We start from the raw sequence: 17,439 nt of genomic DNA on the forward strand, positions 1-17,439 counted from the left end.
TCAAAGGATCCTCTGAGCAGCTTGCCAATGTACCTGTTGAGGTATACTGATGAACCCAGCCAAGCGACCTACAGCAAAACATAGATCAACTTGCGTGTTGAAGAGCCAAATCAATGAGCCAATCAGCTGACAGTAGCGAGTAGCATATGCCAAAGGAGAAGCTGCGTGTGAAATGGCTGTCTAGTTCAGATCCATAGGAGTAGAAATGGACCGACAATCCTCGATCTCAAAAGTCACGAAGAGCTCGTGTACATATCTCTATTGAGAGATGAAAATCCCCCTCCGAGATTGATAAATCTCATGGCCCAAAAAGAAATGGAGAAGTCCTAAATCCGTAATCTCGAACTTCTGGTATAGAGCTGCCTTCAACTCTTCGACCTTCTAGGAATGAGCACGTGCAATAATCAAGTCATCAACATACAAAACAAGAAGCACAAGGAGGTCATGGACATCAAGATAGGCTTGTTGATTATAAAAATACAGATGTTGGAAATGAAAATGAAGGTGCTGTACAGCATGAACAACATGCTGAAAATGGTTTACAGCAGTCAATAAATGCTGAATATAATACCTCCAGATGTAGACCCAATTCCTGAAAATGTTGATCATTGGGTACGCATGTCTATACGCGTAAGAAGGCAACCGCATAGGTTTGACCTCTCCTTGCATTATGTGATGCTTACAGATGAGGGTGAGCCTCTTACATACAAAGAGGCCAAGTCACGTGAGTTCAGCAGTAAGTGGGAGCTAGCTATGCAGGAAGAGATTAAATCTCTATATGCAAATGCTACTTGGGATCTTGTGTCATTGCCCAAGGGAAGAAAGCCACTTCCAAACAAATGGGTGTACAAAGTCAAGACAGTTGATGGGAAACCCAAGTACAAGGCAAGGCTAGTTGCCAAAGGGTATGCACAAAAGGAAGGGATTGACTTTCAAGAGGTTTTCTCACCTATTGTGAAGATAACCACTTTACGTGTGCTTTTTGCTCTTACTGCTGTTTTGGATTTAGAGCTGTATCAAATGGATGTAAAAACAACTTTCTTGCATGGTGACATTGATGAGGAAATCTACATGAAATAGCCCGAGGGCTTTATAGTTCTTGGAAAGGAGTAGATGGTGTGTAAGCTAAAACGCAGTTTGTATGGGCTGAAGCAAGCACCACAGTAGTGGTATAAAAAGTTTGACACTTTTATGCTATCTCATGAGTTTACACACAGCCATGCAGATCATTGCTTGTACTTAAAAAAGGATACAAATGGAAGCCCCATTATACTTGTTTTGTATGTGGATGATATGTTACTAGCTGGGAAAAGAAAGACTAGCTTGGATGCTCTAAAAAATCAGCTGAAATCAGCTTTCTCAATGAAAGATTTGGGAAATGCAGAGCATATTTTGGGCATGAGGATTCGTAGAGATAGAATGTAGAAATTGTTGTTTTTATCTCAAAAAAAGTAAATTGGAAAGGTACTGGACAGATTTAACATGGCTGAAGCTAAGCCTTTTGGGATACCCTTACCTCCTTATCTCAAGCTTAGCAAAGCCAATAGCCCAAAAGATGATGTGGAAGCAAATGCTATGAAGGGAGTTCCTTATGCATCAGCATGTGGCTCTCTTATGTATGCTATGGTTGCTACTTGTCCAGACATTGCTCATGCAGTGGGAGTTGTTAGCAGGTTTATGTCAAATCCTGGCAAAGCACATTGGGAGGTTGTCAAGTGTATTTTTCGATACCTTAAGGGTACACAAAGAAAAAGTATTTGCTATGGGCAGGGTACACTTAGTTTGTAGGGTTATTGTGATGCAGACATGGCACATGACTTGGACACTCGCAGGTCCACCAGCGGGTATGTCTTTATAGTTGCTGGTGGGGCTATTTCTTGGTGTTCCAGGTTGCAGAATATTGTTGCACTGAGTACCACTGAAGCTGAATACATATCAGCTACTGAGGCTTCTAAGGAAGCTATATGGTTGAGCACACTTGTAGATGATCTCGGCATGTCTATGGGTATTGCAGTTTTAAGATATGATAGCCAGAGTGTTGTGTATCTGGCTAAGAATGCCATGTATCATTCACACACAAAGCATATAGATGTGCGATATCACTTCAGATTCTGGAAGATTGTCAAATCACATTGACCAAGATTACAACACAAGATAACCCTGCAGATGTTCTCACTAAAAGTCTAAGCAAAGCTCAGCACGAGCATTGCATTCGGTTGGTGGGAGTTGGTTAGCTAGAGGTTCATATTGGACCTTTAAGTGGGAGGTTGTTGGGATATAAACGCCCTGTAACCTCTGTGTATAGTACATGCACATTGTACATGTGAACGCACCCTTTACGTGCCCTAAGTATAAATACATTTTATTCTTTGTGTACCAACACATTGTTAGTACACTCTTGTCGATTTGTACTTTCACTCTGCTCACACTCTCTCCAGCCGTCACACTCACACGCTCTCTCCTGCTTGATCTCCATCTCTCTTAGTTGTGCCCCTCTTGGTCCAACAGGATATAGGCCCATTGCCTATCAATACAGATCATTGGGTAAGAAGGTCTACACATGTCCGATGGTAGCCATAGAGGTTTCAGCCGTCTTTGGATTGCATTTTATTGACTGATGAAGGTGAGTCTCTGACATTTAGAGAGGCACTGTGATGTGAAAACAAGAGAAAGTGGGAGCTTGCTATGCAGGAAGAGATGAAGTCTGTGTGTGCGAATAACACACGGGAGCTTGTACCTTTGCCCAAGGATAGGAAAGCTATTCCTAATAAATGGGTTTATAAGGTGAAATGTATTGATGGGAAGCCCAAATACAAGACATGTTTGGTTGCTAAGGGCTACACACAAAAGGAAGGCATAGACTTCCAGGAGGTTTTTTCATCGGTGGTAAAGATGACTATGCTTCGTGTTTTGTTTGCTCTCATTGCATCCTTGGATTTAGAGTTGGAATCAAATGGATGTGCAGATTGCTTTTCTTCATGGTGACCTGGATGAAGAGCTGTACATGAAACAGCCCGAAGGTTTTGCTTTTTGAGGGAAATAGCATTTAGTTGGTAAGCTGAAACACAGCTTACATGGGCTGAAACAAGCCCCTAGACAGTGGTAATTAAACTTTTATACTTGTATGCTCAGCCACAAATTCGAATGCAGCCATGCAGATCACTGCTTATACACCAAAATGATGGAAGTCTTATTGTGCTGGTTTCATATGTGGATGACATGCTGATTGTAGGAAAGCATAAGAGTACTTTACATGCTGTTGAAAGACAGTTCAGTTTAGCTTTCTCACCGAAAGATTTGGGAGCAGCTGAACACATTTTGGGCATGCACATTAAAAGAGATAGAGGGCAACACTTTCTCTCACAAGACAAGTACATCAGCAAAGTACTTGACAGATTTAATATGGTGGATGCTAAGCCTCTTGGTGCGCCTTTAACGCCACATACAAAGCTTAGTAAAGCTGATTGCCTAAAAGATGATGTAGCTGTTAGTGCTATGAATGGCATATCTTATGCATGAGCTTGTGATTCTTTGATGTACACCATGGTTGCAACTTGTCGAGACATTGTTCATGCATTGGGAGGAGTTAGTAGATTCATGTCTGACCTTGGCAAACCACATTGGGAAGGAGTGAAATGTATCTTTAGATACTTAAAAGGTACACAAGACAAATATATATACTATGGACGGGGTATACTAGAGTTGCAAGGATTCTGTGATTCAGACATGGAAAGAGATCTTGACACCAGAAAATCTACCAATGGGTATGTTGTTACTTTTGTTGGTAGGGCTATTTCTTGGTGTTCAAGGTTGCAGAAAATTGTAGCACTGAGTACTAGAGAGGTTGAATATATTTCAGAGCTTCTAAGGAAGCTATTTGGCTTGGTCGTTTGGTCAAGTATTTTGATCTTTCTTCATGTATTCCAGTGCTTGGTTGTGATAGCCAAAGTGTAGTATGTCTGGCTAAGAATGCCATGTTTCATGCACGTACCAAACACATAAATGTTTGGTATCACTTCATTCAACAGGTCTTGGATGATGGCCTTGTCACACTGACTAAGGTCAAAATGTGAGATGAAGGCAGGATCGAAGCTCAACACAGAAAACAATAGACAGTATGAGAGTGAAGCACGACACCTAATGCAATATATTGAAAGAGTGTAAGTTGAAAGTACAAGGTACAATCCTTAAACCTTAGGGTTGTAGGGGGTGTTTACACCCGAACATGGTAAGTACCTGTAAGTGTGTGTCATAAGCACATACGAAATAATACCATAAGTCTGGGGGAAAAAACTTCTCCTACCGAGAGTAAAAAGTGTCCCAGTGTCCTACTGATCATCGACACTCCTATGTGAGTGTAGGCGTGAGACGTGAGTGAAATACCCAACAAACCCCCCTGGAGTGAAGAGTGATCAAGAGTATAAGGATCATCTGCCACCAAAGGAGATCAAATTTAAAGTATTGTAAAATGCTTCAAATTTTCACGAGAAAGAGCTTTGGTGAAGATGTCTGCCACATTACTAGTGGTAGGACAATAGACAAGGCTGATATCACCTGCATGTAGCCTCTCTCTGACAAAGTGATAATGTATCTCAATGTGTTTCGTGCGTGCATGAAACACGCACGAAACACAGGGTTTTGTGCCACTGCAATGGCACTCTGACTATCAATGAACAAAGGAGTAGGCTCCGTAACGGATACATCCAGATTGGCTAGAAAGCGTCTAATCCATACGCATTCAACTGTGGTAGTGAAAGCTGCCTTGTATTTAGCTTCATATGACAATGTGGCAATAGTGGACTGCTTCTTGTTAAGCCAAGATATGCAAGACGAGCCAAGAAACAATTGCCACTAGTGGAGTGATGTGAATCATGATCACCAGCCCAATTAGAATCACTGTAAGCATGTAACTGCAGTGGTCCCCCTTTGGCATAAAGCAATCCAAGAGATCTAGTACCCTGCAAGTAATGGAAGACACGCTTAATAGCTTGCCAATGTGACATGCGTGGCTGATGCTTATATCTGCTCAGGGCTCTGTATATCCGGCCTAGTGTTGCATAGGTAAATAAGACATCCAACTGCTGGAGCATATATGTGTATATCAAACAAATCACTATCATCATGTAATGACAGCTTAAGTCCAAGTTCCATTGGTTTACAAATTGGCTTGCAATCGTGTAAGTCAAACTTCTCAAGAAGTTTACCAATGTATCTTGACTGTGATAAACCAATACCTCCAGCATCATGTCAATGCCTTTCTTCTGGGCATAGCCTTTAGCTACAAGCCTTGCCTTGTATTTGTCAATGGATTCATCTGCATTCCGTTTCAGCTTGTAGAACCATTTTGTTTCAATGGCTTTCTTCCCAAATGGCAAAGACACCAAATCCCATGTTTGATTCTTAGTGATAGAATCCAATTCAGCTTACATTGCTGCCATCCAATGCACACTCTGTTGTGCATCCTCAAAACATTCAAGCTCCTCTTCATCAAGGGTGCTTGCTGCCATAACTAACTCCATGGCATGTGCAATATCATGCATACGAGCTTGCCTTCTAGTACGACCAGCCATGGGTGCATCCAGATGACTATCTTTCATAGTCTGTAAATACCATCTAGGCATTTGTCTTGCCTCCTGACTGTGCATAAGCTCTTATTGAATTTCAGTTTCAGCACTTTGCTGAATATTCAGATCAGCCAATGGCTGATTTTTTGCATTTTCCGAAGGAGCAGCTGGTTGAACATTGAGTTCACTTGTTGAAACTCCAGCTGAATCACCAAATGTGATGGGCAGCAACCCTTCAAATACATCACGGGCAGCCTGATATGTGTCTAAACCAGCCAGCGGCAATTCTGATTTTTCATCAAATAGTACATCCCTACTGACAAACACCTTTTTAGAAACAGGATCATAGAGTTTGTAGCCTTTGCTCTCACTATTATATCCCATAAAAATGCATTTAACAGCCTTGTTATCCAACTTTTTTATGAGTATCTTTGGAATGTGTGCATATGCAAGGCACCCAATGGTACGAAAGTGTCCAACAGAAGGTTTCCGACTGTTCCAAGCCTCAAAAGGTGTAATTTTCTTTAAAGCTTTGGTGGGGTATCTGTTCAAAACATGGGAAGCACATATGACGGCTTCCATCCAAAAACTGTGAGGCAAGCTCTTTGCCTTCAGTATACATCTAGCCATCTCCATGAGTGACCGATTCTTCCTCTTTGCAACCCCATTCTACTATGGAATATAAGTGGTAGTGTACTGATGGACAATGCCCTTTTGCTTCAAAAAAGAATTCAGCACAGAGGACATGCATTCCCCCACTCGGTCCGAACAGAGAGTTTTAATTTTATAACTAGACTAGTTTTCAACAAGTGTAATAAAAGCAAAAAATGCATCATACACTTTTGACCTTTTTACCAAAGAGTAAACCCAACAAAATCGAGTAAAGTCATCAATAAAAGCCACAAAATAGTAATGTCCTCCCAATGACTTTGTGTACATAGGCCCTATACATGTGAATGCACTAGCTGCAATCTGGCTGTTGCTCTAAAAGCAACATTACGGGGAAACAAAAACGATGCATTTTTCCCAAAATACATCGTTCACACAAGTGCTCAAGAGGTCTCTCCAGTAGAGGTAATCCATCTAGCATCTGTATACGCTGTAAGAGCATCAAGCTGCCAAAGTTCACATGCCCTATCCTAGCATGCCATAACTTTGCTTGTATCATAGGAGTAAGAGTGGAAGCCAAGTACGCTGACTGATCAACTGAAAGAGCATCCAACTCGTATAACCATGACATAAAGTGCCTGTCAAGACCAACGTCATGTGTTCTTTGTCTCTCACCATGCATCCGTCATCATCAAATGTGACCTGCAATCCACAACGTGCTAAAGAAGAAATAGAGAGCAAATTCTTCTTTATGCTTGGCACAAATAAAGCATCCTGTAGACGGAGAATAGAGCCATCAATGGCTGTGAGCAGAATCTCCCCAATACCTCGAACATGGTATGATGCATTGTTGGCACACTGTACAGACTTGCCAACTGGAGTTGCACCAACAGAAGCAAATAAATCTCTGTGAGATGTAATATGCCTAAAATCACCACTATCAAAAAACCAAGTGCCTGCAACCTCAGTACAACTAAATGCTTGATCTACCCAAGAGGTGTCATAACCGCATGTGTAAAAACAATAGTCCATGTCTGCAACAAAGGACACGGACTCAGTAGCAGTGGAAGGAGCAACAGAAACAGGCATTCGTGACTCCTCCTTCTCCTTGGCGATTCGGTTCCTGCACTCAGTGATGTAGTGGTGTGGTTTCTTACAATAATGGCATTTTCCCTTTTTTGCTTGCGTGTCCCCTTGTTTTTTATTTTGCCTGTGATGTGCTAGAAGTCCCAGAACTCTACGGAGCATTCTTCACTTGGCTGCCTTTGCCCTTCTGTCTAGCCATAAAAGCCTGCCTAGAGGCTATAGCATCCACACCACTATTTCTTCTTGTTTATTTCTCCTCTAGAAGCAAACTCACTAGCTGAAGAAAAGTAATTGGCTGTGCGGCAATCCTCATGGTGAGGTTTAAGGCCGTATGAAAAGCCAAGTACGAAGAAGGTAATGAGGTTAAAGAGGTAGATATCATCTGTGCATCCGAATAGTACTCATCAACATTCATGAGTTGCTCATGCAAGTCGTGAATTTTGTTCAAGTGATCTTGAATAGAATCACCTTCATCCATTTTCAATGTCTCTAGCTCTTTCTTTAGGAAAGAGATGCGAGTCTCATTCTTGCTTGCAAATATTTGCTCCAAAGTTAGCCAAGCTTTTTGTAAAGAAGCTGTTGAACGAATGTGGGGGATGATTGACCGTTGAATTGCCAATGCAATCAGTGACAAAGCCTGAGCATCCCGTGTATCCCATGCTTTTTGAGCTGCTGTTCTTTGGGAAAGTGGCTGAAGTGGAGCAGGTTGAGGTGCCCGATGTGTACGTCCTCCTAGAGGAGGAGTAGCCGGAGTCACAACTCCAGGTCTAGCTTCTTCTCCACTGACATAATCCCAAAGATTTTTTGCCACAAGTACATTCTTCATCATGAAGGACCAAAGTGAATAGTTATTTCCATTCAATTTGTCCTCCTTGGATACATAGGTAAAGACATCTCCTCCTTGATTTGCCATGATTATCAATTACCAAAAAAGGCAAAAGAGCAATGTCGAAGCGGGACCAAACTGGAAATCTGAAAATTCCCAAAAATTGCAGGAAATAACTTTCTGCAATTAGTGTACAGAGGTGTGCACTGTCAAAATTGTCTGCAATGCACATAATCCAAGGTGCAATCAGTGTTTAGCAACATTGTACTAGCAAAATTCCCAAAATTTCTTGTCTCAAATTTGTTCAAAACAGTCTTTTTGTGACTGTAACTGCAGTGCGTATGCCAATGTCCTCAGAAAATATAAAAGCCCCAAAATTTTTGATGAATGTGTCAAAAGATTTGCATCCAATGTGTCCCAGACACATTTCTTTAATTCTGTGCATGCTGCGTAGGAACCCCTGCTTCCAGAAATTTATGCTGGAATTAAAAAAAAACGTTTACCACAGAAATCACGGGTTGACTGGCGCAGATTCGTCAGGCATGTGTCAGGCAGGTACAGTCGGTGCTTCAGACGGGTTGTCGTTGACGATAGGCGGCCGGTACAGGCAACACTTTAGATGGGCTGACGAGGCGGTTGAAGACTGGTGGGGCTAGTGCAGGAGGCTGCGACTGACGTGGCGAGGCAGCTTGACGGGCGGCCGTTCTCAGGAGTAGGTAGTGTGGCTGACGGGCAGCTGAGTCCAAGCGGGAGGGAGCAGACAAGAGCTGCATTGACAAGACTGGGGGTGTCACAACAAGACTGGTGGTGGGGCATTGGCGAGGCACAGGTATGATGGCTAGAGGGTAGATGGGACAGTAGCGCTGGGCGAGGAGCTGCAGGAGATAGGCAGCAGTGGCATTGGCGAGCAGGGTAAGGGCAAGAGTTGCCGCAGAGACTGAATAGAGCCAAGACAGAGTTGGATTGAGCAAGAAGCTCCCGGAGGCTGAGCGGAGCTGAGCAGAACCTGAGCTGAGCTGAACAGAGCCAATGCTGCTCTGATACGAAATGAGAGATGAAGGCAGGATCGAAGCTCAGCACAGAAAACAGTAGGCAGTATGATGAGAGTGAAGCACGACACCCAATGCAATAGACTGAAAGAGTGTAAGTTGAAAGTACAAGGTACAACCCTTAAACCTTAGGGTTGTAGGGGGTGTTCATATCTGAATATGGTAAGTGCCAGTAAGTGTGTGTCATAAGCACATACGAAAAATACCATAAGTCAGGGGGAAAAAACCTCTCGTATCGAGAGTAAAAAGTTCCCCAATGTCCTATTGATCACCGACACTCTTATGTGAGCGTAGGCGTAAGTGAGACGTGAGTGAAATACCCAACATAAAACCCAAGATAACCTTGCAGATGTTCTTACTAAAAGCCTTGCAAAGGCTTAGCATGAGCATTGCATTTGACTAGTGGGAATTCAATAGCTTAAAGGTACCACTTCGGGCCTTTAAGTGGGAGATTGTTGGGTGTAAACTCCCATTAATCCCATGTGTATAAACTTACGGGTGTGAACACACCCTTTATTTGTACCCTAACATATAAATACATTTTTATTCTTTGTGTACCGTAACATATTGGTACACTCACATTATATTCCCTCACTCTCAGCTCTTAGCTCTATCCTTGCTCATTTCTGTCTTGCACTCCATAGCACTCTCGTGCAACAAATCCTATCATCATCATCTCTATCAAAGGCTTCTGTATCTTAAAGAAGGGTGCTATCCATAAGCGGACATTTGTGTCATGCATAGTCATCTCTTGCTTGTGAGCCTTAGTTTGCATTAGACGATGATATTAGGAGCTTTGACACTTTGTTTGTGCATCATTTTATGTGTTTTGATGGAGGTGGCACCCTTGCATTATAGTTTTAGTATCATGGGGATGTGAAATTTTTGAGATGCTTTAATCGTGCTGGTAATATTAGATTAATTTAACAATGAAATGTGCAAGGTTGCTAGGCACATGTGATGCATGATATTTATTTCATGATTGATGGCTAAGGACTAAAAGAGTCGGTGGATGCCAAGGGAAAAAGTTGTGACAAGTTATGCCAGTTGGGCTTTGGTTGCCAGTTCGTGTCAGTTTTGACTAGAGGATAGTTATTTGACCATTAAGTGTTAGCCAATTTTTATGGTTTGTGCCTACTTATTTGGCATCTCCCACCAGGCAAGCACATATATCTTCCTCCTTCCTTGGCAAGTGCACACTACGACTACGTCATCTTCTTCCATCTCTGGTGTTGCCCTCATCATAAGCTTGATTCAATGCCCTTGTTGACACTATGGGTTGCGTGCAAGGACTGATCAATCCTCCTCCTATATTCAGCATTCTCCATATTCAATGCAGACTTCTTTCTTCTTTTCTTGCAATCTCTTTCTCTTCCTTTATCTGTGTATTGATGTTCCTTCTTCCGTTGCACACTCTCACAAGATGTTGACCTAGAACTAATGATGATGTTGAGCAAATTGACGTCCAAACATAGCTTTGGTAAAGATGATGAAGGAGAAATGGTGACAATAGCAAGGATAATAGCAAGGAGTGGAAGCATACCTAGCACTGAAGAGGAATAGTGTAGGGGAAAAGCGGTAATGACCAATGATGTATAGGACATGAACTTTCAATGCTTTGCTTAGCATTTGATTTGATTGTTAATCAAATGTATAGATGAGAGGTGCACATTTGTTGTGCAAGTGCCAAGACTATTAATTCACAATGATGGGCCATGGACCGCGAGATATTAGTTGGTGTCAAAGATAAAAGTTGTAATAAGTTACATTAGTCAGGTACTAGGTAGTATCTACTGACAGATTTTGGCCTAGAATATTTTGTTAGCCATCAATGCCAATGGTGACATTTGGAACTATAAAGAAATAGTGACATTAGGAACAATAAAAGAATACTCAACAACAGAAAATAAACACAATTGTACAACAAACACAAAGACTAAAACAGAAACACAGTTAGGGGGTTTAAGCTAAATCACGCATTTAATGCAATCTCCTACTACCAAACACCTCCAAAATGCTGTCACCTAATCAGCAATGCTGTTGCCAGCCCTTGGAAGGTGTCTCCCTATTGTCCCTTGCTTGCAAAGGCCTCGGGAGGGCTGTCTTGTGCAACAAATTGCTATTTTCTAATCACAAAATGAATCAACAACTACTCTCTCTCTCTAACTGAATGGCTAAGACCCAACCCTCAAAAACGTTTTCTCAGTTTGCATGGGCATTTTTGCCAAGTGGCAGTCTTTTTATCCCATTTTTCAGCATTATCCACCCATTTAATTAAATTTCAAAATTAAATCATCCTAGAAATTAATTTCAGCCTCTCTGACCCTGTCTAAAATTAAATGGTGCCCATCCATAATTAAATTGACTAGGCCACTTGCAACCTAGAGTAGTCCCCAACCTCTATTGACCCTTAAACTAGCATTAATTAATTAATTAATGCTAGTCCCTTAAACTAGCATTAATTAATTAATGCTAGTCCCTACTGTCATCACTGATACTTATTGGCCAAACAACTATCCTAGGGTCAAAGATGAGACCAATTGACCTCCAAAGCCTAGCTGGCATAACTTATTACAACTTTTGCCTTTGGCACCAACTGCACCCTCAAGGTCCTTGGCCTGTCACCATGAAATAACTACCATGTGATGTGCTAAACAACATTGCACATTTGATTAATAATCAAATGTTATCAGCAAGATTAAAGCGTCTCAAAATGTCACATTCCCATGACAATGGTTATGAAGTGACTTAATGCAAATGCACTAAGTACACTCCGAGGTTAGGGCAGCGAAGTCCTATTTATAGAACTCATGGCCCTATTGCGCACATTCATTGTCTAATCACCACTCTGGGACTCTTGGCTCGTTGGCCAACACATCCATACACTGGGGGTGGTGTGGGTTAGTGGTATGGAATGCCAACCCTTGGGATGTAGTTGTGATCCGAGTACTGCTATAGCTTCGAAGCTTGGGGATGAGCCCGTTTGGTCTTACTCTTTTTTATTGTGAGTTTGGCTTGCATCAACTATTGTGTGCAAGTTGGATACTAGGGGGCGTTTCAATGTGACTTTACGAGGACATTTCCTCCAGAATCTCCATCCATTAGAGGGTATAGTCACTGTTGGTGACATTTCTTTGGTGCATATTAGTGGCCTTAACACCTTGCCTCTATTGTCTGACCATCCTTTGAGCTCCGTTTCAAAGGCCCTACATGTTCCGGACTTGGGCTTCCATCTCCTCTCAATTCATGGTCGTGCATTTCTTTTTGGGCACTGTAGGCTGTCTTGGGCATCCACTTTATAGGCCTTGATACTTGATTGTGTCGTGCCCTCTCACTCATTCACTGCATCATTATGATCATTCAGCCAGCCCTCGTTCTCTTTCATCCCCCTGCTACCATCTGGCTCCCACACTAACACTTAGTACTACATGTTGGGGCTGACCATTGCAACCTTGCATCTTTCAGCCATTGCAATCAATTTGTTCCTTCTCTGTTGCATTCATTTTGTCTCCTCTCTATATTTGCTCTCCCTTCTTTCATGCCTTACGGTGTATTTGACTAGGTCCAATCTCCCCTTCAGGTCAGTTCATTAGGATCTCTAGTCTCAACTCAAAATTTAGGCCAGTCAAGTTGAGGCCCTTCTAGGTTAAGTTAGGCTAGTCAAGTTTTAACCCCCTCACACACTGTGTTTTGATCGCCTACTGCTCTTTGCACCTTCAAAAGCAGTCGTCGGGTTGCAGCCTGCCATGTTTTGCCATTTCAGCCATCACACTTGCTGCATTTGACATTCCAGCCTGCCATCCTTTTGTCGCCAGCCCTATGTCAACATACATTCTCTCCGGACCTGCTGCATTGGATGATCCTCTTCAATTAAGCTGCAGCTAGAGTGCTCTACATCAGATTTCTGATCGAGATTGGTGGTTTGCTGCAGTTGGGATCATTGCATGGGAGATAATCTTTAACACTTGGCCTCAGCCTGCTCCTACAAGAGAGATTGGCTGTTGGACAGCATTTGCTCCTTGTGCACACAGTTATATCTTTGCTCACTCATTCATCATTCATCTTCTTTTTTATTCGCAGTTTTCCTAAGTTCATTATGTTAGTTGCATTCATACACTCTGTGTTTTCTCTACAAACCCTAGTGTATCCTCACAGCCATGATGGTGTAAGTGCAAGCAACGGAAGAACATGAATATGGAGAGAGAAGGGAAGAGAAATACTGATAAACTCAGAAAATAGAGGAGAAATCTGCACTGAACTGAAATGGAACGTTGAATACAAATGTGGACAGATCAGTCCCAGCATGCAGCCTGAAGTGTCGGTGAGGGCACCAGGTCAGCTGTTGACAGAGTGCACACCAGATGATAGAGAGTGTGCAACACCTGCAAAGGGGGGAATGAAGAATGAATGATAAGAAGTGTAGGGGAGGTGCTGCCTAAGTTGATTATAGCCCCTCTAAAACTGGCCGATCAGCATGCAAATCTGTCCAACTGGCACCCACAAAACCAGATTGCAGTTTCACATAGTGTGAATGCAGGTGGAGGCAGCATGAAAATGAAAATGGAGTTTTTGATAGCTTCTCTTTAGCATAGTAGCTTCCTCCTATATAGCTTATCATGCAGCATTGTAGCTTTGTTGAGCCATATCTAGCCGAATAATACTTGCATAGCACATTTTCTTTTATCAATACTGCTCTTATTTTGCAGTCAATATGATTATTTCCTTTATACAAGGTAGTACTTAGTCCACATATGTTAAATGATTTGGGTGGCGATTTTTGAATTGTCACAATTCTAAAGTTATCGTGTGTTAGCAAATGAGCTTCTCAAGTTGGTACATTAAGAACACTAGGCACGTTGGATTTAGTGAGAGTTTTACTAACTCCTTGAAATAATATTGCTTACCTTCATGGTGTGAGCAATGAAGTAAAGCTTCTATATGTTAATGCAAGCACCATGCTAGATGAAAATGATGAAGTATCTAGCATTGATGGATGGCTAACTTGAGACATTCAAGAATTTTCTTTGTGTGGGTATACTATATGTGCCATAGTGCTCCACATAGTCTAAAATAATAGCCTGGCAATGTGAACACACACCTAAACAATCTAAATGAAACCAGTCTTCCTTCTCGGGTAGGGTGGTAATACCTAATCAAGCACTTCATTACAACAATTAATAAAAGAGCATAAACCGAAATGCACACTTTTACCTCAACAATCTTGGACAATAGACATCCTATTGGCCCCGAAACTGGTGCCCCTTTCAGTAATTCTTTAACTTTAATTGCTAATGGATTGAGTACAAGCTAAGATTCCACAATCTCCTTTGCTGATCCAAAAGCCCCTTGTTATATAAACAATCAACGAGCAATTCGGGCCAATTGACCCTTGATTTTCACTAAGCAACTGCTTTAATGAGACCACCAATTACCCAAGCGCTGCCCCAATTCACAATGGATGAGTTGGCATTTGAAATCACTGGCAATTTCTTGAATTTCAAGTGTTGATTTAAGTATATGATGCCCTTGACCGAAGGTACAGGTCCCAAGCTGGCTGCTAAACCCTAATTTTTGCAAGTGCTCTAATGAAACCACCAATTAGCCAAACGCTGCCCCAATTCACAATGGATGAGTTGGCATCTGAAATCACTGAAAATTCCTTGAATTTCAAGTGCTAATTTAAGTATATGATCCTAATTTTTGCAAAAATTTAGTGCTTACAATAGAATTCTCCCTATTGTCCACCAAATTTGACTGAGATCTGCTCCAAATGGCTAAGAGATGCGAAGATCTTCAGAGAATAGACTGGAGAATGTGAGAGAATGTTAAGATAAGAGAGAAATCTGAGATTCTTCATGAGGAAATGCTCAAAACTGATTGCTGGTCTATCAAATCTCCAATTAATGCAGTCGGTTGCTATCATGAAGCCTCATATATATTGCCACCTGATCAGCAATGCTATCATCAGCCCCTGGAGAGGGTCGCTCTACTGTCACCTGCCTCGTGGAGCCCTTTAATGGCTGTCACCTACAGCAAATGCTGATTTCTATGCAGAGAATTGGACCAGCAGCCTCCTCTCTCTTTTTTTTTCGTAAAAGGTAATTGTATTAATTACGGAAAAAAGGTACAAGATTACATGATTACATGATTACAAGAGACACGAGGGCCCTAGCCCAACGTGTGGGAAATCCTCGTACTAATGCACTAAAAAGGTTACACCAATCATGGCAACGACCCAGAGGCAATTGCCATATGCCAGGGATGCAAATCCTCCCGAGGGAGCAAGTCGGAGTGCCAGATGAGATCTAGCTGCCAATGCAAGAGCCCTTTAAGCCTGGCAATATGTCTCGGTACATTAGAGGCCGAATCAAAGAGAAAAGCATTGCGCATGGTCCAAATGTGCCAGCATCCCCAGTATCTGAAAAAGTGAAATAAGATATTCATATGTAACTGTGGCGGTGTGGGGTACTTTGGGCGCACAAAAACCCAATCGAAAGGAGTTAGTGAGGACCCCACCACTGCGCGCCAGATTTGCGACAAGAGTGACTAGATATTCTTGGCGAGCGGGTAAGAAAGAAAACGATGTCGGGCCGATTCCGCAGTAGTGGTACAGAAGAAACAATTGCCATTCGAGATTCGACGCTTGGCTCCTCTCTCTCTCTCTCTCTCTGTGTGCCTACCAATACTGAATGGCTCGCCACCAGCCCCAAAAACGATTTTCTCAGTTGCATGGGTATTTTTGCCAAGTGATAGCCTTCTTATCCCATTTTCCAACAATTTCCAGCCATTAAATTAATTTCCAAAATTAATTAATTTTGAAAATTATTTTTAACCCTTTTGATCCTACCCAAAATTAAATGGGTTCATCCAAACTTAAATTGGGTAGGGCATTTGCAACCTGGAGTGGTCCCCATCCTCAATTGACCCTCAGATTGGCATTAATTAATTAATTAATGCCAGTCCCTAGTGTCATCTCACTGACGCTTAATGGTCGAATAAGTGTCCTCTGGTCAAAACTGACACCAATTGACAACCAAAGCCCAATTGGTGTAACTTGTCACAACTTTTTCCTTTAGCATCCACCGACTCCTCAAGGTCCTTAGCCATTTGCAACCTGGAGTGGTCCCCATCCTCAATTGACCCTCAAATTGTCATTAGTTAATCTGGGGCTAAAATATGGCCTGTCAGCATTTAATGCTATAAAAGGCTAGAAAGAATCTTAGAAAAAATCTTGGAAAAGATGGACAATGTCTGGCAGGTGAGGCAAATTGATGAATGCAAAAACTGCTTGGGAAAGGCACACAAAATCTCAATTAGAGGAGAAAATGCATTGAAAGGCAATAAACTGAGTGCTCTAGAATGAGCTATCTCGTGCGTCAAAACAAGTGATAAATAGGTTAGAGCTCCTAAAGTCCTTGTTTGACTTAGACTGAGGCTCATAGGCAAGAGATGACAAGGCGTGACAATCATGACTGCTAGCACCCCCTCTCAGATCGTAGATGTGGCGGAAAGTCACGGAAGATACGGATCATGGGGTGATGTTAATGAAGTTCATTGATGAAGGCTGCTGATGAAGAAGCTCCTCACAACCTTGGGAAAACCCCTCTGAAACACTAGGGGCAAAGGAATCCTCAATTGCGTCACTGAGATCGTCCCCCTCTAAAGGGATGGAGGATATGAGAGAACCACCGGACGAGAGGGTGGGGGATGGGAATGAACATGTGGAATAGATGGTGCATAAGCAGAAATAGGTATAGAAATAAACAACTGCCTTGGAGGACCTTGCATAAGAGAAGGGAAATGGAGCCTATAAAGCCCGCTCTCTTGCCAACTTGTTGTGATAACAGCCCTTGTATAAGAATCCTCGATACAAACAGCCTCACAATGAAGACAACTCGGGTACCAAGCCTAGTAAGGCCATAAATTGAGAGGAGTGGAAAGCCCAAGTTTGGAACATAAAGGGCTTATGGAAGGGAGCTCGAGGAAACAAAAGCAAAGTGCCAATACCACTAATGATACAATGTTAGCAACAATGATTGAACCCTCAGAAAGACAGATCCTGCAACAAATCACTTCGTGGAGTCATATGACTAGAAACTTCACTATCAGCCACCCAAGACCTCTCTAAAGAAGGCTTTTCCAACTTAACAGTATGAAGGAGTATGGACTCATGGGTAACCGCTGGAGTAGAGGTAGAAGCTTGAATGTTTTAGTTCCATCCTTCGCTCTTGGATGAAGGTGAGGGAACTTTTTTCAACATCTCTCCTCTAGATGTGTTTCCTTGCCATAGTATGGGCATTTAAGC

At 42.2% G+C, this 17,439-nt stretch overlaps 1 protein-coding gene and 1 pseudogene across 2 annotated transcripts in view; one reads left to right on the forward strand and one right to left on the reverse strand.

Annotated features, from left to right (window-relative positions):
• Positions 1–17,439, forward strand: part of LOC148031425 (Molecular chaperone Hsp40/DnaJ family protein) — a 108,736-nt gene that overhangs the window by 46,466 nt on the left and 44,831 nt on the right. The window lies entirely within an intron of this gene.
• The window catches only part of LOC148031427 (uncharacterized), a 34,049-nt pseudogene continuing 25,264 nt past the window's right edge, over positions 8,655–17,439 (reverse strand).

Source organism: Lygodium microphyllum, chromosome 9, assembly GCF_053477565.2.
Source record: "Lygodium microphyllum isolate KBCC chromosome 9, Lygodium_microphyllum_v1.1.10, whole genome shotgun sequence".
NCBI lineage: Eukaryota > Viridiplantae > Streptophyta > Polypodiopsida > Schizaeales > Lygodiaceae > Lygodium > Lygodium microphyllum.